Raw genomic sequence first — 10,554 nt, 5'->3', positions numbered from 1 at the left:
CATCTTCCGCTTATTTGCTAAAAGCTCCTTTAAAAATTTCATTGTGTTTGGCATCTGTGATAGAGCTTCAATAAACGATCAGTTAATATGTAATTTGTTTAAGAGTTTAATTAATTTACCAAATTGTTCATCTGAGCGGTCTTTCCTTGTCGCGTTGGGGTATGGCACACGAAGTTTATATTCGACATTCACCGATTTGTTTTTATTGTGATCTACCTCACCTTGACCTTTGCTTACCACAGTTTCTTGCCTCGATTCTGGCTCAAGCTCAACAAATCCTTCTTCATCTTGAACATTAATCGCGTTGAGCTGTTCCCTTGGGTTAGGTTCAGTATTACTTGGCAAGGTCCCTTGTGGCCGTCCGAAGATTAGTTTGGAAAGCTGGCCTATCTGAGTTTCGAGCTCTTGGATTGATGCTTGTTGATTTTTAAGTGCTGTCTTGATGTTTTGAAAACGAGAATCTGAGACCGAGATAAACTTTGTGAGCATCTCTTCAAGGTTCGGTTTCTTTTCCTATTGGTAAGGTGGTTGTTGGTAACCTGGAGGTGGTTGTGGTCTTTGATTTCCTTGATTGCCCCACGAGAAATTGGGGTGGTTCCTCCAACCTGCATTGTCAGTGTTACTATATGGATTGTTTTGAGGTCGAGGATTATTACCCATGTAATTTAATTGCTCGTTATCGATGTTGTGGCCATAAGGTTGGTATTCCGAATTGCTTGTTCCACCTCTACTTGCTTCGCACTGCATTACTGGGTAAACCCGTGAAGAACTAAGAAAACCATCAATTTTCTTATTCAAAAGTTCTACCTGATTAGAGAGCATGGTGACCAAATCAATGTTATAAACACCGGCTGTTTTCGTTGGCTTTGTCCTCATGACTTGCCACTAATAGTTATTCAATGACATCTCCTCTATGAACTCATAAGCATCTTCAGGTGGTTTATTATTGATGGTTCTGCTAGCAGCTGTGTCAACCATTTGCTGAGTCGAAGGGTTCAGGGTATTATGGAATGTTTGAACCTGAAGCCAAAGCGGTAACCCATGGTGAGGGCACCTTCTCAAAAGGTCCTTGTATCTCTCCCATGCATCATAGAATGTTTCTCAATCCATCTGCACAAAAAAAGAGATATCATTACGTAATTTAGCTGTTTTAGCATGCGAAAAATATTTTAATAGAAATTTTTCGGTCATTTGTTCTTAAGTAGTAATTGATCCTCGTGGTAACGAGTTAAACCACTATTTAGCTTTGTTCTTCAATGAGAAAGGGAAAAACTGAAGACGAATGGCATCATCAGAAACACCATTAATTTTAAATGTATCGCATAGTTCTAAGAAGTTGGCTAAATGAGCGTTGGGATCCTCATCCTGCAACCATCAAACTGAACAAATTGCTGTATCATTTGAATAGTGTTAGGTTTTAGTTCAAAAGTATTTGCAGCTACAGCAGGTTTAACTATGCTCGATTCAGTTCCTGTTAAAGAAGGTTTAGCATAATCATACATAGTGCTTGGAGCAGGATTTTCATTAGCTGCAATTGCAGGAGGTAGCCGATTGTCTTGGTTTTCAGCCATCTCTTCGGTTGGGGGTTGAGTATCGTCTTCTTGCTTGTTCTCTGTGTATCTTAGGCTTCACCTTATTTCTCTTTGGTTTTTGCGAACTGTGCGATCGATTTCTTCGTCAAAAAGTAGTGGTCCTGATGGGTTTCTTCTAGTCATAAACTATAAAAAACCTGCCAGAAGAAAGAAAAAGAAAATTAGTAAATTAGAATAAAATTAAAAATAAAATTAGATTGCAAGAAAAATAAATGGCTAAAGTAATAAAAATTAAGCGTTCCTAATATTTTAGTTCCCCGGCAACGGCGCCAAAAACTTGATCACGTGATTTCGTGATTGGTTTTAAATATTTATAATTAATCGTTCTTAAAACTAACTATTATCACGATGTAGGAAAGTGTACCTATCGAACAGTAGTATAGTTTTAGCAAGACCAAATTGTCGGACCCAAGGGAACTAAAAGTACGAGTAATGACTGCCTTTTTATTATCTAGCCTAAGAATAAAGAGGTTTTTATTTTAAATAACTAATTATTTAAACTAAGAATTCACGGAGAATGGAATTGGAGAATTTCTTTTGGGAAAATCGATTGAATTAAGACAATACCTAAGGAAAAATCCATCTAGGCTGTACTTGTTATTCTGGCTCCGAATCAGACGATTTATTCATTTAACTTGTTCCGTAGAGATCCCTAAGTTATGTTATTATCCCTATTCAAGATTAATAACGTCTAATCCCTAGGTTGAATAAGTGAGTCCTTTCTCTAATTAACACCCTAGGATTGCATTAACTCGATCTATGGATCCCTTTATTAGGTTTCACCCTAATCCAACAAAATCTTGTCACCCTATGTCTAGGCACACAATCAACTTCCCTTAATTATAACAAATGTACTCTTAGACAGGGTCTATTTCTCCTCTGAATAAGAGCTTATCTTGAATCAGTATCCTGGGATATCGAAACAAGAATTAAGAACACATAATTAAGAACAAGTTAAATATTTATCATACAATTCAGAAAATAATAACAAGATTCGTCTTAGGTTTCATTCCCCTTAGGTATTTAGGCGTTTTAGTTCATAACTAAATAAGAAAACATCTTAGAATAATAAAGAATACAAAACATAAAGAAAACCCAAAACTCCTGAAGGGGAAATTGAGGAGAGATCTTCAGTCTTGATGGTGAATCCGGCTTCTGAGATGGATCAATCGGCTTCCTTGGAGTAATTCCTTACTCCCTATTCTGTGCCTCCTTTTTCTTCCTCCTCTAGGGTATATTTATAGGCTTTGGAATGCCTAAGAGCCCTCAAAATTAGCCTTTTCCGAATTGGAGTCAACTTGGGCTCGACAGGGACACGCCCATGTGCGATTACTTCAGGTCGTGCTCGAGCCTACCAAATTGACACGGCCGTATGGTCTGCTCGTGTGAGGAGGTCTAGGCCATGTTGATTTCGTACTTTGGCCCATTTTCTCCGGTTTTGGCCTGTTTCTCGTTCCTTTCGCTCTCCTATGCTCTCCTAAGTATAAAACATGAAATTAAAGCATTAGGAGCATCGAATTCACCAATTCTAATAGGAAATCATCCATAAAATGCGTTAATCATGGGGTAAAAATATGTATAAATTATGATTTATCAACGGGAGTGACACAGGTGTGTGTCTTAGCCGAGTGAGACACATGACCTAGAACACAGGCGTGTGCCAGACCGTGTGATCCAAGTCAGAGAGTTACACAGGTAAGGACATGGGCTAGGACACAACTTTGTGCCTCACATCGAATGCCCACACAGCTTGGGACACGGGCGTGTGTCCCCTACACCTAAGAAAAATTTTGATATTTCGCGAAAAATTTTCTGTGGTCCCAGTTTAGTCTCGACACGATTCTATTATGTATTTTTGGCCTCGATTAACCATATGAGGGACATTATGATTGATTGTGATTTATTTTTAGAAATAAATAGTAAATGACATAAGTTAACTATAATTGAACTGTAAACTCCGGTAATGCTCTGTAACCGTGTTTCGACGACGGATACGGGTTAAGGGTGTTACATCCCATTAGCATAAAGCTAAACACTTTCCAACACACCAACATATCTCGGTGAATGGTGCTTGGCTCGATTTTCCCTTATCCCTCCAATCTCTCTTGAGATCTCAATGCCCAAATCACAAAACACAAGGGTGAGTACTCACAATCCTATGGCATACCAACTATATCCAATGGTTTCAACAGATTACAAGGCCAAAATATCTACAAGTACACACATTTAATTACTATTTTAATGCACATAATCTCTACTCATAATCATCAATTCATACCACAAATTTGTACACGATGCATGCTTATTGGTTTCACAGTTATTTGTACTTTAAGTGGCACAACTATGCTCATTGAGCGATCACCCAACCACATATGTATACGTTAAAGTCTGTTTATCACTTACAAGTATGCACACACATTACCTATTATATCAATTTCTCAATCCACTTCTCGACATTCATTAAATGTAATTTCACAACAAAGCAACAGTATAAGAAAGGCTTACACACATTACCTATTATATCAACTTCTTAATCCACTTCTCGACATTCATTAAATGTATTTCACAGCAAAGCAATAGTATAAGAAAGGCTTACACTCAGAACATAGGATAGGGGTTTAGTTTATTCCTAAGCTCCCAATTATCGCTATGAATCGCGCATACCAACAGCGACTTCAAACATCACCATTCATGCTTTCACCTATTTATCGAAAGCTTAAACTAGTTTTTCCTTGCCTTTCATCTTACTTGAAGAAGGTCCTAACAATTCTAAAGCTTCATACATAACAACCACACAATATACACAATTAATTTACAGCTATAAACACACCATAGTCAACTAAAAATGCAGGCCTACAGTCAGCTTCTATTGGAATTGAATTTTTTTAGTAGCAAACTTGAATCCCAAATATCTTAATCTCTACTTATTCCCATTTCCTAAAATCAACTCCAATAATCTAATTACTCATCTAAGAATAATTTTCAACCTTTAAACAACACAAAACTTCTTAGGTTCATGGTTCCAAAAGTTCGACATACATGGCCCCTTTTAACGAAAACTCAACAAAACCTTCAAATATTTTAATGAAACTTTAAAGCCAATTTAAAAACCTTCTAATCACATAAAAAAAAGTTAAAAAACAATTTGAGTAGTAATTTTGTTAAAAACCCCAATTTTCACCATTAACCACTCCAATTTTGACTTCTACACAAAATCTTTGATTCAATAGATTAAATATTGATTTAAATGGCTAGACTACACTAAAAACTATTAAAAATAAAAAACTTTACCCCCAATTGAAGAAAATGATGAACGGTTGATTGAAATCAATGAAAAACCACAATATGAATAACAATAGCTTTAATGGTATTCTTGTTCCTTTTTTACTTAAGAAAAGATTTGGTGTTTGGAAGATGGTAAAAATTAAAGAGATTAGAGTTTTGAGAATCAAAATTGGTGTAGGAGGTTTTGAGGATTCAATTGACGGAAACAAAGGGAAGGGAATGTTTTTATTCTCTCTTTTTTTCACGTCAATATTAAGGTGGAAGAAGGATAAATGGGCTGATTTTAAAACTTGGTATAATTGCTTTAAAGCTACTCTTAAATTAAACCCTTTTACAAGACAATCTTTTTTTTTTTAAATTGAAAGTCTTTTTCACACTATTTTCATAATTTGGTTTAATTTTCAAAAACAATAGACGAAGATATTTTTGGTTTGCATATTTAGAACTCTCGAACCCTATTTCAGACCATAATTCCAAAGCTACCCTCAAAATTTCTAAACCCAATTTTGGGATGTGACATGTTGGATTCATATGCCAATTGTGGCATATTGGTTATATTTTTGTAATGGATTGAATGAGTTGTTTGCAGGTTATTTTTGTACCTATATGTATCTACGAGCTAAGATATAGATTTGGGCATGAAAGAAGCTTCTAAATTTGTGATTTTGACCATCTGGGTAAAAGTATCGATACTAGGGACCAAGGTATCAATACTTGACCAAATGAATAGTGTTTTAGCAGAATGAAAAAACCATTTTGATACCAATTATAATATCGATACCTACCATAAAAGTATCGGTATTTGTTACTTTGATACCTAGTTCCAAAGTTTTAAAATTTTTTAGATTAGTCCTTAACCATGCTCGAATCTATTAAACTATGTTTATATGCTCGATTTAGTCTTTGCTTTACTAATAACTTCTATTATGCAAGAATTTGGATTAATTTTATGGTTTTAATTGAATTTAATGTTATAACTTGTGTTTGACTATTCCGGTGTTTGCTGTAGCATCCCTTAACTTTGGTCTAGCAATCGAGCCGGGTGAGGGGTGTTACAAGTTTAAAATGGTTTACACCAGATACAATTTTAAAGATAATGAATTTAAGGCAATGACACATCATTCCTGTATCCTCCTTCAAGATCAGGTTTGGAGTGTTACACATAATGTATACAACTTTAGGTAGATGCAGTGAATTTTAACACCCCTCGCTCAACTCGATCGCTGGTCCAAGTTCAACACATTCATTTATGGTTAAACAATCAAAACCGAGTCTTAATCGGGCTTACAAAAGCTCTTTTGTGAATTCAAACTCAAATTAGGACCAAATTACATGATTTTGAGATAATTTTGGAAACAATTTGTTTTTGGTTTTATAAAATTTATAGTCAAGGAAAAGGATAATAGACAATTTAAGATAACATAATCTCAACACCCAAAGGTGTTGAGTACAAATCCTATAATTATAACAAAGTACAAAATTCCTTAGAAGAATCACAAAAAAATATATATTTTTTAAAACCTTAACACCTATAAATATTGAGGCAATAATAATATCATCTCATCGTCAACAAATAATTAAACAACAAATTATACATGTAACACCCCGAAATTAGGGGTTAAGAGTTCTAAGGTTGGTAGGTAGGGTCAGTGGCTAGATCAGACAATTGGGTTTGTTGTTGTGTTTTATGTCGTAATAGGCCTGCTGGTTTGGAGGTTGGTTGTGTGTTAATGTACCTTTGGGTCTCGGGTTCGAGTTCTCAAGTGTGTTTTGAGGGACTATTTTTTATTTAGTTTTGTTTGTTTATAAAATATAAATATTTAGTTATTCTTTTATATTTATTTATGTCAACTATTTTTATTTTGAAAGAGGCCAAAAGTTTCTCACGTTCCTCTCTTCCATTTTCTTTTGTCAATTTCTTCTCTCTCTCTCTTCCTTACATGAGACTTTTTCCATTTTATTTGGTTCCAAATTTTTTGTTTTGTTTTTGTTGGGGAGATTTTACTATTTCCTTTAATACGGTCTCAGGACGGTGGGTAATTAAGTTCCAAATTGAGGGTGTGGTGCTTTGATCGCGAAATTAGGTGTGGGTTCAGAACTTTTCAACTTTATTGTGAATTGTTTAATTTAGTGCCGAAATGCGGTGGGATTCGCAAATTCATGTGTGTTTCAGTAATGTGTAGTTGTAGTGTTGTTTCGATATTAGATTGCATCGAATTCGGTTTATTATAGTATGTTTTTGAATTTATTAGAGATTAGGGAGTGTTTGAGGATCAAATTCACAATTTTTAGTCTATTTCGAGGTGGTTTCGTGGCCACACGGGTGTGTGCGTCACACGAACGGTCCACACAGCCATGTGCATCTGCGAATTAAGGTTTTTGGGCAAATTTGGTGCCACACGGCTGTATGGCTGATTTGGGGATTTTAGTCGATTTTTACACAGGTGTGTGTTCTGGACACACGGTTGTGTCCCGTGGGCACACATGCATGTGAGACTTTCACACTGTCGTGTCTGCCCTGCACCTTATTTAAGCACAAGCGGACAAAAAGTTACATGGGCTGTCCACATAGCCATGTTCCTGTCACACAGGCGTGTGTCATAGTCACACGACCGTGTGCTTACTTTCACATGGGCATTTGCCTCTTTCATATAGGTGTGTTGACCCTACACGACCTAGGCACTTCCACACGACTGTGTGGCCCTGTGTATTCCTACCTTTGGCTAGGCCTAAGCAAGAGTAGTTGAGACTCTGTTTGGCTCGAAATTACGTGTTAATTGTTAGCATAGCACTAACTTCATGACATTCCTAAGTGATATTACCTAATAGTTAAGGACCGTGACCTCTGATTCTGAATTTGGTCGTTTGACCATGTGTATTTTTTATTCTGTTTGAGTGAAGTATAAATGTTCGCAAGTTGTGTTATTGTTTCTGTAAGTCAGTTAATAATTTGTTTTCATACAAGCATTCGTATAAAATTTTTGATTTTATATTCTGTTTGTAACACCCCTTACCCGTATTCAACACCGAAATAGGATATAGGGCATTACCAGACTTACATCGCAAGCAAACATACAATTCCGGGTCATAAATTCCAACCAAATTAAAAACAATTTGTACTCAATCATAAAGTCCCTAATACGAGCCTACGAGGCCCAAAACATGCTTTGGAAGTGGTTTGGGACTAAATCGAGCACTTAGAAAATCTTTTCCATGTACAGGGGTCACACGCCCGTGTGGTTTGGGACACGATCATGTAGGCAGGCCTTGTGGTCACACACGCCTGTGTCTCTAACCCGTGTAACTCTCTATTTTGCAAAGCATGAACAAATTGAAGACATATGGCCAAGTCACACGCCCGTGTGCTAGGCCGTGTGGTTAATTTAATTTTCATAAAATAGGTGTAGACTTCACACGGTCGGGATACATGCCCATGCTTGAGGCCGTGTCCTTCACATGGCTGAGACACACGCCCGTGTGCTCAATTCTGAACATTCTATTTCTCAAAATTAAGGTTCAGGGGACACACGACCGAAACACATGCCCATGGGGTAGACCGTGTGTCTACCTGCATGGACAAAATAAAGGCTATTTACCAAGCCATTTGTCACCCTCATTTGCACATAAACACCCACAATCTTATTAGCATAAACCATGGCATATTTAGGCAACCAAGATGTCTACAAACAAGGGCAAATCATGTCATTTCATTATCCACACTCAACATTTTTACAACATCATATTTTTCCAAACCAAAGCATACCAAACTCACATTCTACAAGTTCCAATATGGCTACCAATAACATGCATGATTTTAGTTAGGTTTGCTAGCATACCAATGAGCCAATCTTAACCATTCGAAAACAAACCATTAAGCCACATTCAACCATTTACCAAGCATCTATAAACCATATCACACAAGAGATCATTGCACGTGCATGCATATATATATGTTTACAACCAATTCGACCAAAATGAGCCAAGTTACATGGCAAAATACCACATCAAGCCCTTGACAATTACAAGCCAATACATTTGGCCAAATTCATAACAACACATTTAAAAAATGACCAAGTCCTTATACATGCCATATTCTCAAATGTTTAAAATCATCGGTACCCAAAATAACAGTTTGATAGTGTGATGCGAACTCTGATAATCTCCAACCCGAGCTAGCTTGGTGACACTATAAAACATGAAAAATAAAATGGAGTCAGCTATATAGCTTAGTAAGCTCGTATGAAAGAAATAAGCAAACCTTACCATACATTAACATGTAAGTAATATAACATAAGATAATGTAATTTACCAAAATCTCATGATCATAATTCACTTCCATCACAACTTACCCTGAAATCATCATTTCACGAATTAATAATCACAAGCTTTAAGTACATACTTATACCATCTCGTAATAACTTCATACTTAGTCTCATCATTGTTATACCCAATGAACCACTCAAAATAATAATATCAGATACTTAGGAAAACCTTGCACACAAGGTGCCACATATGTAGCCATTGCTACCTATATCTCATAACACATATATGCTCTCTCTCGAGCCATTAATGGGCCTACTCACACAAGCTGTCGTCAAGATGTAGCTACACGGTGCTGCTCATACAAGCTGTCAAGTTACCGTAACACATGCTGGTATACTTAGCCATTGGTAGGACGTACAGGACCAGCACCTGGATCACATAACATAAAACCCTAGTGACATGTCACTCGTATCCTAATCTATTCCGAAGGTTCGATTGGGATTTATCACTTGCCAAAATATCATCGAACGTGTCCGTAGAGTCATTTACACAATTCATGAAGTATTAAAGCATTTAAAATACAATTATAATAAAGATTATTTAACATACGAACTTACCTTGGTTACAAAAATGACCAATGGGATCTATTTGTCAATTACTTTGTTTTTCCCCCGATCTAGACCTGAACTTCATTTTTCTTGATCTATAATACCACATTTAACTTATTTAATCATCACATTATTCAATTCAACCGAAAAACACATTATGGCAAAATTTACATTTTTTGCCCCTAACTTTTTAACTTTTTACAATTTAGTTCCTAGGATCGTAAAATGAATTTCTTTCAATTTCATCACAACCTAAACCTAGTCAAATATTATTTGTACTCATAATAGCCCAACCTTTTCATTTATTCACACTTTTCTACAAATTTTATAGACTTTTACAAACAAGTCCCTATTTAACTTTTTTTATCGAAAATCACTTTACAAACGTTGTTTAACTAACAACGAATGTAACACCCCTAACTCGTATCCGTCGCCAGAATAGGGTTACGAGGTATTACCAGACATATCACAATTCAAACAGACATTCATTACATTCCATGCTTTGTAACTCATTACACATTAAAACACTTATTTCTGTCAGAAATTTTGAAACTTTACTACAATTGCAAATTTATCATTTAATACTTACTTATAATTAATCATGTATATTTAAATAACAAGTACCGAGCATGTGACAAAATGATTTATACATTAACTTAATATTAATTATACCACTTCATAATTAATACACATGCACATTTTAAAATTAATTGAACCATAATACTCAACTTAAATATCACTCACATATGCGGCATAGGTAATAGTCAATATGAACTAACATGCTTTGCACATTATTTTAGATTAAA

General features: G+C 35.8%; 1 non-coding gene across 1 annotated transcript; it reads left to right on the top strand.

Annotated features, from left to right (window-relative positions):
* The first annotated feature begins 1,036 nt into the window (after nt 1–1,036).
* Nucleotides 1,037–1,143, top strand: LOC128289597 (small nucleolar RNA R71). The gene has a single exon (XR_008279242.1). It is a non-coding gene; the product is annotated as a small nucleolar RNA R71 (small nucleolar RNA).
* The last annotated feature ends 9,411 nt before the right edge of the window (nt 1,144–10,554 follow it).

This window comes from Gossypium arboreum, chromosome 2, assembly GCF_025698485.1.
Source record: "Gossypium arboreum isolate Shixiya-1 chromosome 2, ASM2569848v2, whole genome shotgun sequence".
Classification (NCBI taxonomy): domain Eukaryota; kingdom Viridiplantae; phylum Streptophyta; class Magnoliopsida; order Malvales; family Malvaceae; genus Gossypium; species Gossypium arboreum.
This window is presented reverse-complemented; position numbering and strand designations above follow the sequence as displayed.